General features: G+C 39.8%; 1 protein-coding gene across 18 annotated transcripts in view; it reads left to right on the top strand.

The window, feature by feature from the left end:
* Window positions 1-15101, top strand: part of DAB1 (DAB adaptor protein 1) — a 1138859-nt gene that overhangs the window by 521999 nt on the left and 601759 nt on the right. For all 18 annotated transcript variants that reach the window (XM_045477573.1, XM_045477565.1, XM_045477561.1 and 15 more), the window contains one exon: window positions 5857-5930. The gene's annotated coding sequence lies outside the window, so the exon portion shown is untranslated. The remainder of the gene's footprint in view (window positions 1-5856; window positions 5931-15101) is intronic.

Raw genomic sequence — 15101 nt, 5'->3', positions numbered from 1 at the left:
GGGGTCCTGCAGTGGGAGCTATGCAAGCTCAGGATCCTCTCACTCCGTAGTAGGAACCCCTTTACTGAGATTGGCTCCCTTAGGGATGTTACCTTTGTTATGATTGGCTGCATGCAAATTAGGAAACCCCGCTGTGTTCATCGCAGATATAGTGTATTCCCATCCAGGCCACCCCTATCCAACTGGCTGTAGAGTTTTAGGAGGCTGTGCAAATGAAGTAGCCCTAACTTGTTGATGCTGTTTACACGTGGCGGGACATAAGCAGTCCTCATGTGTTGGCGATGATAAAGTGCTAGGGCCAGATCTGGGACTTGTGGTCCTAATTTATGTATTTACCTTCTGTATGCTCAGAGTGCCTGGGATTCTAGATAGGGATTCTAGATTCCAGGCAGATACCAGGAATTGGGCATGTCTTAGAGATCTTTGGTAAATACATAGAATTATTTGTAAAACAATTTAATTATAACCTGCCATTTGTTCTGTGACTACCACATAGCAGACACAATACCAAGGTCTTTCAATATAGTACTTACTGATCAAAATTCTGCAATTAGGTATTCTTATCCCATTTTAAAGTGAGGAGACTGAAATTCAGAAGGGTGAAATAACTTGTCCAGTTTCACACAGGGCCCATTGTGTTGATAAGAAAACATACTAAGTTTCATAAGGAGTAGCAATGATAACTGCCAAAGATTGGAAAAACTGGCAAAAAAAAAAAATCCTTGAAAAAGCAACTCTCCATTGGCTCTTTTACTCCAAGAACTAAGGAAGTTAGCAAAGATGGTGCATATTATATTTTAGCTGTAATATACCTACAGACAACTTGCAAAGCACTGGTGTTTTTCTGGAAGCTGTGTTTGGGGGCTCTCGGCTTATTCCCACATCTCCAAAAGCAGAGTCTGTCCCAGGCTTCCATACTGTCCAGCTGACAAATATAATAGTCTCATTTTGATTCTGTATCATTCGTCAAGGACCAGACAGAATGCATGTGTGCCCACATCTCTCCTTCTAGAGAGACTTTAGGAGACTAAAATAGACTCTCCTATGTAGTCACGACCTGGCAAGGAAACGCTGCAATTTTATATGCTGTCCCTCATGGGCAGAGGTTCTTCACCAAAAGTTGTAAACTCTCAATAGATTCCAAGCATGAGCATTGTTTATTTTTTCTGCAAACTCTAGGTCTGGTGTATATTGAAAAGGAGTGTTTTTTTCATTGTTGTTGTCCCATTAGATTTTTCAGTGTATTGTATCAGGCGTTAACACCTGGATGATAATCTGCTGAATGATCTTCCCCTATGTCACGTTTCTTCATGGCACTTATCATCTGGCATACTTTGTATTTATTGCTTTGTTTAATTTGGTGTCTGTCTCCATCCCCTGGAATGTAAGCTCATGAGGGCAGAAATATTCATTTAGTGTGTTCTTGAATCTCCAGTGATCAAAGCAGTATTTGGCACAACTATGGTCTCAGCAAATATTTATGAATAATAATAATGGATGGGTAGATGTAGGTATATATGGATAGATGGACAGATGGATAGGCCCTGTCAACTGTGAAAATTTAGGGTGAAATTATAGTAATCAAGGTAAAACAGGTTTGCACAGGACTATGAAACTAGACCAGCAGAATAAAATCTAGAGCCCCAAATAGACTTTACTGACTGAAAACTTTGTACATGTTAAATATATCACTATAAATCAATGCAGAAATCATAGACTAAGATATAAATGGTACAAGGAGGATGCATAAATATACAGAAAATGTACTGAATCCTAACCTGACACCATGTAAAGAATATCAATTCCAAGTAAATTAAATGCAAGAGGCATAGCTTTAAAAACTTTAGAACGAATTATAGGACAATGTCTTTATGACGCAGGGGTAGGAAAGGATGTAATGAATAAAATAAAATAAAATAAAAAAGCACCTACCTTAAAAGAAGTACTAACAGATTGCCTTACATTAACATTTTAAACATTGTATATGTTTGTTTTTTTTTTTTTAAACAAAAAGACATGCTTTGGACCAGGAGAAATGGTTGGAACATACGTAACCGCAAGAGGGTTGAATCCCCAGCATGCAGATTAGTATAGAACGTAATTATAACATATCCAGAGGTACCACTGAATATTTTGATTAAATATTATCATTTTACCGTTTTGCTGTTTCCTTCCACGGCTTATGCCCACACCAAATTTAGGACTTTGCTAAATGTCATTTTCCAGGTAAGGTCTTCCCTAACTACCTTTTTTGAACTTGAGGTCTCACCTTAGCGCCTTCATTCCCCCCTCTGCTTTTGCTTTCGTCATGACACCTATGATCATATGACACACTAGACATTCTGCTTTCCTATATGTTTAGTGTATGTTGTTTCCTCCCTGGAACAACTCAATAGAAAAAAAAAAAATGGGCTATGTTAAAGTAGCCAAAAGACCATTACAAAAATATAAAATAAAAATAACAAGAGAATGTTCAATGTCACCAGTAATCAGAGAAGTGCATGCTAAAAATTGAAGATATTTTATATCCATCTTTTTGGAAAACTTTTAAAGTCTGGCAACACCAAATGTTGGCAGTGCTATGAACTCAGGTAGATTCGTATGAATTACTACTACCACACTGGAGAGCCATGTGTTACATCTAATAACTTTGAAGATGCATACACCATAGAGAAATCTCATACACGTGTGTCCAAGGAGTTTAACTGCAGCATTACTCCCGTTAGCTCAGTTTGGAAACAGCCCAAATGTTCACCAATGTGAATGATTAAGTCAATCTAAATACATAATAAAATATCACCTAAATATTAAAATGAATGAATGTAAGCCAATTCTATCAAAGTGGCAAAATCTTTAAAACATATTTAAGAAAATAAGCTTCAGATGGATGCCTACTGAGGGATATCATTTAAACGAAATTTTAAAACATGCAAAACACTGCTATATGTTTTTTATGGAGGCAAAATATGTATTAGAAGCAAAAAAGCATGCATGGAAATTTGGGAGTATAGTTATTTTTGTGGAAATGGGAAGGAATTCATGGGATAATTTCTTTATATTTATAATGTTTATTTTTAAAAGAAAATGTTTAAAGCGAATATGACAGGGTGGTAATATCTGACCAGGCTGGGTGGCAGTACATAAGTTTTGGTTATAATTATGTCTGTGCTCAACTTCATGCTTGAAATATTTAATAAGAAAAGAAATAAGAGGGTACTTAAGTGTGACTGACAAGGAACAAAGTTTAAGCCATAGCATATCGAATAATATGGTGTGACATAGCAAAATTGTAAACTGAATTTTGTTATTAGACAAAGACTATATACAAACCCAGATTCAATGCCTTCTTTTCATAGCAGTTCATGAGATTAGGCTTTGGAACCTGACATTCTAGGTCCAAGTCTTGACTCATACTTAATAACTGTTTAAAATTAGGCATCAGTTTTCTCACCTATAAAGTGGAAAAATGAGATAAAATAGAAATTATTTTAAAAAGAGAGAAATTCAACAAAGCCAAGAGTTGATTCTTCAAAAGGATCAACAAAACTTACAAACTTTTAGCTAGAATGATCAAGAAAAAAAGAGAAGACACAAATAACTAAAATGAGAAACGTAAGAGGGGACATTACTACCAACATTACAGAAATAAAAAGGATTATAAAGTGGAAAAATAGTGCCTCCTCATAACAAATATTCTGAGGATGAAATGAAATCCTATTTGTGCAGTGTTCAACACATGTCATGGCACATAATGAAACCGAAGATCAGTATTGATGTAAACAGGCATAAGCTTGAAGTCAATTTTGAATGCCATGCTTTCTCTCATTTTATTTGTTTTCTCCATTAACCCTACCAAGTTGGTGTTATTATTATCCCATTTTATATGTAAGAAAACTGAGCCTGAGAAAGGTCAAATAACTTGCCCAAGATTTTCCGTCTCTTAAAAAGAGAGATGAGATTCAAACCAGATCTATCTCCAGAAAAACGTAAGTGTAACTTAATGTCCTGGCTATATTTCACTAGTTTTATGAGTAAACTAAATTGAATTCATTTACAATAAAACATTATAATAATCTATCCCTTAGCTTTATATTTTTCTTTGAGTAGGAAGTCAACCAGCCATTGCTGATTAAAACTAATAACAAGTGTCTACTTAGTGTATGTGTATATAAGTTCACACATGTAAAATAACTGAGTTGCCATAATGGGCTGTTGTTACTAGATAAATATTCCTGCCTTAAGCAGATTCTTGGGCGTGGAATATATTGGAAGATCAGTAGGCTGTGGTATTCTATTATGTTGAGTTTTTCTCTCTTTTTTTTAACCATGGGCTCTTCTTTTATTTATTTATTTATTTATTTATTTATTTACTTACTTACTTATTTATGTTTCACTGTCTTACCAGAAAAATTGTTATCTCTCTGCTTTCCGTCTTCTTCCATCCTCTGTGAATCCAAATGGAACTTAACTTTTATTGTCACTGATTATTTTGAATGAACATGTTTCTTAATGTAATTTTTGTCAGGTCAGTTCCATTTATTATGCCTTTTATTCATTCATACATTCATGCATGCATGCAGCACACATTGAGTGGTGACTATGAACTTGCTTCTGGATTAGGTTCCTGGGAAGTAAGGGTTCGTAAGTCTGTAGAGAGAGGCAGAGGTGGAAATGGACAGTCCCCGGGCAGTTTTACCTGCTGGATGGAATTGGTACTACGGAGCATGGGGTCCCCCATTTTGATGGCGGGGGGGGGGCGGGTGTGGAGAAGTGACACAGAAATGGTGATGTTGCCCCTGAAACTCCTATTTGTATGTTTATTTACCATCTAGAAAATAATGCACGATTGTAGAAAACTTGGTAAGCATAAAGACAAGAGAAAAATAATCTATGATCGTGCTGCAATGAGCCACTGTTAGCAGCTGATATATTTTTTAAGACCAACTTGTACATGGATGAGCTCAAATTTTTAAGTAATTTTATTATATTCTACATATTTTCTCATATCCTGAAAATTTTTTTTAATTTTTTTTATATGTGCGTTAATATTCTTCTGTGTAGAAACACTAACACTCATTTTATCATTCCTGTAACAGTTGTCTCTTTCTTACAAATAACATTGTGATGATAATCTCTGTGCATATTGTTTCCTTGAGAAGGAATCCTGAAGGCGAATTACAGATTAAAGTGTATGATCACTTTTAAGACTTTTGACATTTTCTCCAGTGCCCTCTTCTTTACTGATCTCAAGGCAAGAGCTCATGCCTTTAAGAGAGTCAGATGAATTAGAAGTTGGAGAAATTCTTTAAGAATTCCTACACATGTGTAGATATGCACATGAATGTGCACACACACATTTTATTTATTTTTTTTTTCAACGTTTTATTTATTTTTGGGACAGAGAGAGACAGAGCATGAACGGGGGAGGGGCAGAGAGAGAGGGAGACACAGAATCGGAAACAGGCTCCAGGCTCTGAGCCATCAGCCCAGAGCCCGACACGGGGCTTGAACTCATGGACCGCGAGATCGTGACCTGGCTGAAGTCGGACGCTTAACCGACTGCGCCACCCAGGCGCCCCCACACACACATTTTAGACACATACACATGTATCCTGACTCCCTCCTACCTGGGGGGCATTGTGTAACACCTCTTGCCTAGTACTTAAAATGGGCTGATTTGTTGATTTTGTTGTTGTTGGTGGTGGTGGTGTTTTTGTTTTAGCCACCTCTGTATTTCCAGTGCCTGGTATATGGTAGGAATTTAGGAAATGTTTCCTGAATGAAAGAGAGGAAAGAAAAATAAGGCCATTAAATAATTATTTACTTTCTTAAACATCTTATTTTATTTGTTTTCAGCCTTCGGCAAGACATGGTGGTGAACCCTGGCTCTAAATCTTCATGATTGAGGGACTCTTTGACACAACACAAAGGTAAATATTTGAGGCTGGTTGACTCGTGGGTATGAGGGAAATCTTCCTCTCTGGGAAAATGGCTCCTAAGTGTCTCTGAGTCCTCTTCAAGTGTGGCTTTGTGCTTTGTGTTCCTCCTTAAAACATCCTGGAGGGTTCATTTTGCCTTTGGGAATTGGAGCTTAGGGTCACTTTTCTCTGGTCTATTTTGTGTTTGTGCTTAGAGAAAGGGAATAGTGATTCCCTTTCTTCTCTTCTTTAACTATCTAGGAAGTGTCATTAGGAGTTTTAAGTTTTCCTGCCTGGGTTTTAGCCTCTCCCAGTAGGTGGTCTCAAAAATGGTTTGCTTTTATTTATTTATTTTTTCAATATATGAAGTTTATTGTCAAATTGGTTTCCATACAACACCCAGTGCTCATCCCAAAAGGCACCCTCCTCAATACCCATCAAATGGTTTGCTTTTAAACATAACTATGTTAGCTCTCCTCAAATGCCCTCTGTTTCAATATATTTACCAACAGAAGGAAACATTTTCGATTGTTGAAACTAGAGTCAAACCATATGTAAGATAAATGTTTCTACATTGAAAACAGACTCGGAGATTTACGAGCTTAAGGAGCAAGTACTATTATTTTGAGGTCCTAAACTTTTAAATGATGGCAACACTGAAATCTGTACTTCATACGGAGAGCCAAGAAGACACAATTGAAAATGCCTATTCTTTTGACAAATTAGAAGCATTCATTGCAGTATCTATTTCTTGTTTACCAGGGATAATGCTGAATGAATCACAGACTGGTAGATGGATGTCCCTTCTGAACACTTTTAATTAGCACTGCCTATTAGGATGAACAGAGTGTTGCTTTCCTGCCATAGATTACCCCCAACCCCCCTTAAATGAAATAGAAATCTTATTCTCCACAAGGTAATATTCATCTCTTCCCCAACCAGACAGGCATAGAAAATTAAACAATGGTCCGTTAAAAAGCCCAGATAATGTATTTATCATTTCCAGTTTATGTGAGTTTGCAAGGCAAATAGGAGTAGGAGCTATTCGTTATGGGACCTTGGGGAACAACAGCGGGACTGGGGAGGGAGCTGAGAGGCTGGAGGATCTGAGACTTGTAAAAATTCATTAAAAATATGAGGTACTATTGGAGATAGAGGAAATTAATTACTCTCAGGGACTCAAATGTCACTCCTCATTTAAGTGACCTGGCAAGGAGGCTGAGAAACTTGTTCTGTGAAGGTTTCTGTAGTGGAGAAGGCTGGGAGCTGGGATTCCTCAGCTGTCAATTTTTGCATTTCCTTGGTGACTTATTGACATGTTAACCTGGCTTGTGCCCTAGCCTCCTCTAATGAGTAGAGTTAAATGAGAAATGGGGATTTGGAGGTGGGGGAAGCACTCTCCCCTGTAGCTGGCCAGGTTATTTGGACCAGCTCCCCAAGCATGTAAGCAACTTCAGACCTGGGGGAAGCCTGTGATTTACCACAATGGAGAGAAGAGACTGATCATTTGCAGCTGGACTGAGTTTGGTCTTTTATTATTGCTTTTCCATCCACAAAGCTATTCTCTGAGGGGGAGTGAATTTGGAAAGACAAATTAAGGTTTTCTACCTAAGGAGGACGGGGGGAGCAGTAGCTTCTGAAAACAGTCATCTTTTCTAGATTGCCTGTCCAATAAATCTTTCTAATGCATTCTGCCTATAGACAGAGGTTGAAAATATATAGATATGTGATGACTTAAAAGTTTAAAATCAGTAAACCCCCAGAATAATGGAGTAGAAGCTTTCTCAGATGTGTGCCTTACCTAGACTGGGAATGCAAGGTTTTATTCTTGAACTCTGCCATTAATCAACTGAGATGTTGCACAAGCCATCACAGTGCTCCAAGCCTCTGTTGTATTATTTATAAAATGGGAACAATAATATCTATCTTATGTGATTATTAAGGACAATGTGCCCAAAAGATCTTTGAATGGTAGAAATATACAGGTATGTGTAACACCTATTGAATCATTTTGTCTTGAAAGTCTTGATTTTTAAATATTAAGGCTGCTCAGTGGTCTGTGTTCCTCTGTGGGTCAAAGTTAAAGGGCTCTGAAGTATTCTCTTGGCTTGTTCAATTAGGAAGGGTGAATCAACAAGCCAAAGAAGGAAGCACTGCTTTTGGGAGAAAGTATGCCCAGATGTTAAAAAAAAAAAAAAAAAAATGTGAAGCATAGCTTTGGAGGAAGTTGGAGCCCTGGAGGTTCACCTCTGGGAGCAGTCCTAAGAGCTTGTCTTCAATTCAAGAAAATCCTGTCCTTTTGAAGCAGAGACAAATCGTGCATTGAGGGTGGCAGAAGAGATATTTGAAGATTATTCACCTATTCCTAGAAAGAGATGATGATGAGATAAACTTGGGCAGGGTCAGTGGGGACAGAGGACAGAGAACTTTGAAAGGCCTTGGAAAGGAAGGAATTCTAGGCTTTCACACAGTCATGGTGGTGTGCACTTTGTGGAGGGTGCAGTGCAGTGACTAAGCCACAGAGCATCCCCAAGGTACTGGTAATGTTATTAATAGAAATGTGAGAAAATGCAGGATACAGTCCTTCTGCTCAAGTTGCTCAGAGAAGTAAGCAATTATCATACAGACCAGACAGCAATAAGCCCAGAAGAGCAATGTTGGAGACAGCACTGAGAGGGAGGTGCCTCAAAAGATGAGCAACACTTTGCTGGGTGAGAAGGGGTTTGAGGCTGGGCATTGCACAAAACAGCTGCTCCCAGCCACACGGAACCATAGCTGCTCAGCCACATATTACAGATGCTGGTTTGAGAGCTGTGCACTTGACCTGTTACATTTCCTCAGCAACCAGGTTTTGTACGCCAGCTTGCACTCAGTGATTTTCCAAGGCTTCTGTGCCGTTGGTGTCTCCTGAAAGTAGACTTGAAGGACCGTCTGCCTGTTCTCATCAGCCAACCCTATAGTGACCCACCCTGAGCATGCAGAGAAGGCATCCCTGGGAACCCAATTCTGAATAGTTGCTAAAACCACTGTCCCCATTCCTTGGTGTTCTTTTGGAGCTTTTAGGCCACTTACCTTTAAAAATTGCCTGAAAGCCATCTGTTGACATAACTGAGCCGTTGGCTCTTTATTTCTTGAGTTAACTAGATGTGTCCATTTGAATTCATTTATAGCCATGGTGTCATCATGGTGAGATAGTAATAAGACAAGAAAAATTTTTCTCGCCAGTCTTCCTCCTCTTTTTCCTCCTTTTAGAATTCCTAGTGTCTCCTATTTGCCGACTTGTTGATTTTCTCAGATCCTGTTTACCCTTTTACTTTTCCTCTCCTGATAAAACCACACATTCTTCAACTTGGATGGAAGTAGGAGATTCTTGACACCAGGGGGTTCAACCGTAAAAACCTTAAATGTGTTCTTAACCACATGGCAGTTCTCTTTATCTGGTATGTTTGATGTTTGTGGTGTTGCTTTCCAAAGCGGAATGTCTTAGATTGCAATCCCTGCTCCAACATGTAACAGCGGTCTAACATTGAGCAAATCAATTTCTTTAGGCTTGAATTTTCGCATCAGTAAACTTAAGGTAACAGCAATACTTTTCATATAGGATTGTTGTAAGAATTTAATGAGAGAGTTCATGTGAAAGAGTCTGGCCTGTTATCTATTGTCAATGAATGTTAGCCACTGTTGCTTATAATAATACATGCCATTATAAATTTTTGAAATGAAAAGGCAGATGTGTTGATCTTTGGCAACGAGGAAGAGGGAAGCTAGAAAGACACTCTCCCACTCTTTGGCTGGGCTTAGAAAAGGGAAGTCCCTAGTGATGAAGACACTGAAAGCAGCTAAGTCTGTGGATGCACAGGGAGCCCTCCCTGTCCAGACAGTGGCCTGGCTGCTGAACAGTCAGAAGGTCTGCTGGGCTCCCTGAGCTGCTTCTGGGCATCTGAAGAGTATCTAAGTCAACCCTGCCCTATGTACAGTGTTCACTGCAGATAGTATGGTGGTTTTGTAATATGCCAATGTGGCAAATGGGATTACCTTACTCAGAATTCAGTTTCCTATATGTTTCTAGTTAGGTGGGCCATGGAAGAGTTTCTTGGGAGATCGGAGGATGGAGGGAAGCAGCAGCCACTCTGCAGCTCACCTGTTGTTGGTGATCTGTTGACTCACCCTGTCGGCACAAAGCGGCGTCTGGGCCCACAACTGCTCTTCCTTTCCCCATATCCTCCTCCCGCTTCCCAAGGCCTCATCCAGATGTGTGTGTTTAGCCACTTAAGAAAAGGCCCCGGTTACAGCAGGCCATCCACATCAGCAATCTGGGAAGCAGTGAAAGCCAAGGTTCCAGTAAGTTTTCATGGAGTTTCAGTGCCTGCTTATGGATTCCAGGCTGCTCCTGATTCTCCCCATTTATAACCATCTTTCCCTCCTAACCACCTGCCCAGTGGACTTCAAGCTCCATCATCAGACATAATTGAACAGACTTAAAACTGCTTAACCAGTTCCCACAATCGCTTGCCAAATTTCTCTATTAAATAAATAATATATATTTATTTTTCATATATATAGTACATATAGTGTGTGTGTGTGTGTGTGTGTGTGTGTGTGTGTGTGTGTGTGTATAGGTATATATGGCATTTATTATCAGAGGAACAGAACCAAGCAGTAGGAAATTGTGTGTGTGTGTGTGTGTGTGTGTGTGTGTGTGTGTGTACATCTAACACTGCTTGTTTCTGTTTCCATGATTGATCCCCATCTGATACAGCTGCTCATAGCTTTCTATAATGCAGAATTCTCCACTCACAAGGAAGCCCATTCCTGTTCTACCTCCCATCCACCATTCCTCTTTCTGTCTGTCATGTAACAAAAGAGAAATTAAACTCATAATCCAAAAATGTTGTTTTTCAGCCCAGGATATATCCCACTTTTTCCTCAGGACTTCTGCCCCTCCCAACCTGAAATAGTTGCATAAACTCACTGCTGTGACCTCATCCACGGAATTTTTTTCTCTCTCGCTTCTCATCTTTTGAAGCTTAAGAATCAGACTCTTCATGAAGTTAACCCAATAAATGTGAATATACTAGAGAAGTACTTCTAGTCGTTCAGTTTCCCCAGACCTGTCTCCTCTTCATCCTCCCCATGCCTTGTAAAGACAATACCTTGATTCTGAATGTTTACAAAGTATCGTGTGATACGGTGGGAGGGGACGGAAGCATGGAACCTAGAATATGAATACCTGTGCTTGTCTTCTGCCACCACAGAGGGCTGACTGCATCTGCTTGTTATGTAGTTTCTAATGGCCTCAGTTTCCTCAGATGTGAAATAGGTATACTAATAGCCGACCTGCTATTCTCAGGCCCTCTGTGACTCCAGTGATCCCTGAGCAGTTCTGGATATGTGAAGCCCTCTGTTCTTGACATCTGTGTCCCAGTCTCAGATTAGCTCACACCTCGGTTAGGGAAATGCCAGTTACGATGAGATGTTAAACCTTAGAAATCACAAGAGACTAGCAAATCAGGGCACTCTTATTTTTTAATGAAAATAAACACCTTGACATGTCTGTAACCTGATTTCTTACACTGTTCAGGGTCTACCATAGTAACTTTTTGCCTAAGTTGTTTCTTGAAGGTGCAGATTGAAGAAATTGAGTGAAGAGTGGTTTCTGTTAAGATGGGCATGTATTTCAAAATCACTCGTAAAAAAATATTACAGAGCTGACCAAAAAGGGCAAGAGGCTTCCAATATGAAAGAATGACTAAAAATTCTCCCATGTTTGTTAAAACTAACAAAAATCAAATGCAAAAAATAGAACATGACAGAACAGCCTATTATTGAGATGACTGCAAAAAAGAACTCAAAGTTATAATGGAGGGAGTTTTACAAAGTGACACAACCAAGTGATGAAATCAAGAATATACAAAGGAAACTGTTATGAATGGATAACGTAGATGTCCATTCAAAGAAAAGAGCCTCTCCGTCATCTCTGGCACAGGAGGGTCTCCGTGTGAGTAGGACAGATGGCTCTGGGAACATCCTATTCTTAAGTGTGACATAGGCAACCAATTATGAGCTCACAAACCTGGTTAGAAAAATCTCAGTAATTGGCAGGTGTATGACTTCCAGATAAAGATGTGGAGGATGTGTTTGACAGCTGCAAGCCACATTTGTGGCCAAGCCTCACCCTGTTCCCCTGCACGCATTTATCATTGAACAACAGCCAAAGTTGAAAAACTAGCTGGCTTACCTTCCCTCTCACTGCATGTGTGTGTGTGTGTGCGCGCGCGCACACACACACACACACCCTGCCTTCTTACAAGGATCAAATGAGTACTATAGCACAATGGCATGTTGGTGGGTTCTCAAGAAGGTGTTTGTTGGATGGATGTGTGTATTAATGAATTGCCTAGGAACTCAAGGGGAAAGTCTAGAAATATCAGTAGACATTATGACAGCATCCTGGACAAAATGAAATGGGGAAAAAATGCCCAGGAGAATTACTTTACTGAAGATTTAACACGTTGATGTTCATAACACCTCACCTGCCAAAGGTATCCTATTCAAAATGAATGAAGCAACAGAACAGGATTAAATTGGCACAGCTGGAGGAGGTCTGCCTTCATGTGAGGAGCTGAATGTTATCTCCAGGCAACGGATGGAGTTGTAACATGAGGATTCTTATTTTTAGTGTTGGGGAGAAAATGAATTTGAGCCAGAAGACACCGAGGGTTGATAAGGGAAGAACGGGGCTTAAGGGAGGGAGTGGATGTATAATAAGCCCAGACCAAGAGGGCTAAGCAAAGAAGTGGAATCAAAAGAGGCCTGTGGAGGGGGGGATCTTTTATTTCAGAGTGGCACAATAAAGCATAATGAGGTCCGCTAGGGCATCTGGTCAACTCAGACCCCCCTGCTTAGGACAGGAGACACTTAAGGGTCAGAGAATCAGTTTCCTATGGGTGAGGAAGACCAGCATCAATCCTGTGTGAACAGGTCTGTATCCTTTGGGGAGCGGTGAAATTCTTTATTAAATCAACTAGCCTGGTTTATTGCATTCTTCTCTCACTCTTAATGTCCTATGGGACCAGGTCCATAGTTTTTTTGCATTTTTTTTTTTCTGAATCTATTTCTAACATCTAACTCTAGGTATTAAAAGAAGAATCACTGAGAACCCCCATATGCTAATGATGATAAACCCCAACCCAGACATGTAAGGAAGCTATTGTTACCCCCATTTATAGGTAAATGTCAAGAGGATCAGAGAAGTGAAACAATTTATTCAAAGTCCTGCAGCTGGTAAATTGCTACGCTAAGACTTGAAACTAGACCTGTCTGACTGAAATCTGTGATCTGCCCACTATCCCCCTAAGCCTCAGATCCCACAATTGAGTAGATGTTCCCTAAAGACTTCTTAGAGAGAAAGGAGAGAAAGAGGGATGATAGATAATGATAAGGTAGAGGAGAACATTCGGGTACAAGCAGACTTTTGGAAGATCTGTTCTGAACAGATTGTAGACAAATGTGCCTGACACATGTATTATTCAGAGATCATCCAGAATGGACTGAACCTCACAGAGAGGAAACTGGGAGAGAGTTAAACCACTAAACTCTGGGATACACCCATGGAGAAGCTAGAACGTAGCCAAAATCAAGTGTAAGAATGTCAGAATGTTGGGAAAGGGAATGAGACCAAGTCTTGGATAAAGCAGAAAACTCTGCTGACTGGCTTTTCTGCTGTGAACTAACCCCACCCACCTACCCCACCTCTACTCTCCTGTCTCATTTTGCTAGTTTTGCTCCTGTAGCAGCCTTAAGAGGAAATTATTTTCATGTCTAGAAAATTTTCATGAGAAAATTAAGACTCAAATTAAGAGTTTTGTGGAACTCACTAATGCCAGAAGTAAGTTTGAATGCAAACCACCAGCATTAACCTACCTAGGCACCAAATATTGTGAGAGTGTCTCCATTTGCTGCACGATGATTCTTTCAAAGGAAATTTCTGTAGGAATTTTATTTGACAGGTAATTTTCTTGAGGCCAAGCATGTATCTTCCTGGGAACATTACCAGGGGAAATAAAAAGACCATCTAGAGCTTGCGTGCCCCTAGATTCTTCACCTTTCTGTGTTTAACACGTGGATTTAATGTTACTGAAATGCTGGTGTCTTTATTTATCAGCGTCTCTTCACTAGGGACACGAGTTCTGGATGTCCCATTGAAGGTAATGCTTCCAGATGGCTTACAAATTAGGTTCAATAAAATGTAGTCATTCTTCCTTTTAGTGAGTTCTCGGTGCTGAACCTATTTGACTTACCTAATATCCTGTTTGAGTTGTTAAATCCTAAACATAGATTGATTAGAACAGGAGAATAAGCTGTCGGGTTAATGCGTTGAGCTTTTGAAGTGGATAAAAGAACCACTTTGGAACTAAAAGGCTGACTTAACGTTCACTTCGCCATTTGTCTGTGTGGACTCAGTGTCTTGTATCTCCTCCCTCTCTTGCTCATGTAGCTGCAAATCCCCTCACCTATAAAAATGGGAGTTGGAGGTGACTGGGAAGAGAAAGTGGTACTGTGCATGTGAAAGTACTCGGTAAAGTACACATGGTTATAGAACTGTAAGTTGGTGTAATAAATTTAAATACCAATTGTGAATAAGAGTGTATTATATCCCTGGGGATACACTCGTTCATTCAGAAACTTTAGGAAGCAAAAATGGGATCAGGACATTCTAGGAGTAGAAGGGATCTCAGAGATTATCTGCTTTAGTTTCCTTGCTGACAGACAAGGAACTAGAGTCTGCAAGCCAGGTAGTAACTTCTGCTCAATCCCATAACAAATGCTACGCAGAGCTGAGCCTGCAACTCATGTGATTTGCTTCTCCATTCTTGTCCTTCTGCCCATGAGCCTCTGCGCTGTCCCTTGTCATGCTTCTGTGGACTCTATCCACTGTGGCCCTTGATGGAACTATTCAAACCCCGAGCTTCAGACTTCACATGCCGGGGAGAAAGCCCATACCCATAATGCCTGTCTTTTCCAGTGTATTTGTGGGACCTTTCTTTTAGCTACAATTAAGAGAATGAATGTTGTAAGCTTTGGAATGATAGCCTATCTATTGTGACTTCTGCTGGACTTCGTAGAGTTTGTCCTTTAAGCACTGAAGAGTGTGTTAAAAGGACCTGTTGATTCTGCCTCTGA

Source organism: Leopardus geoffroyi, chromosome C1 (genome assembly GCF_018350155.1).
Source record: "Leopardus geoffroyi isolate Oge1 chromosome C1, O.geoffroyi_Oge1_pat1.0, whole genome shotgun sequence".
Taxonomy (NCBI): Eukaryota; Metazoa; Chordata; class Mammalia; order Carnivora; family Felidae; genus Leopardus; species Leopardus geoffroyi.
This window is presented reverse-complemented; position numbering and strand designations above follow the sequence as displayed.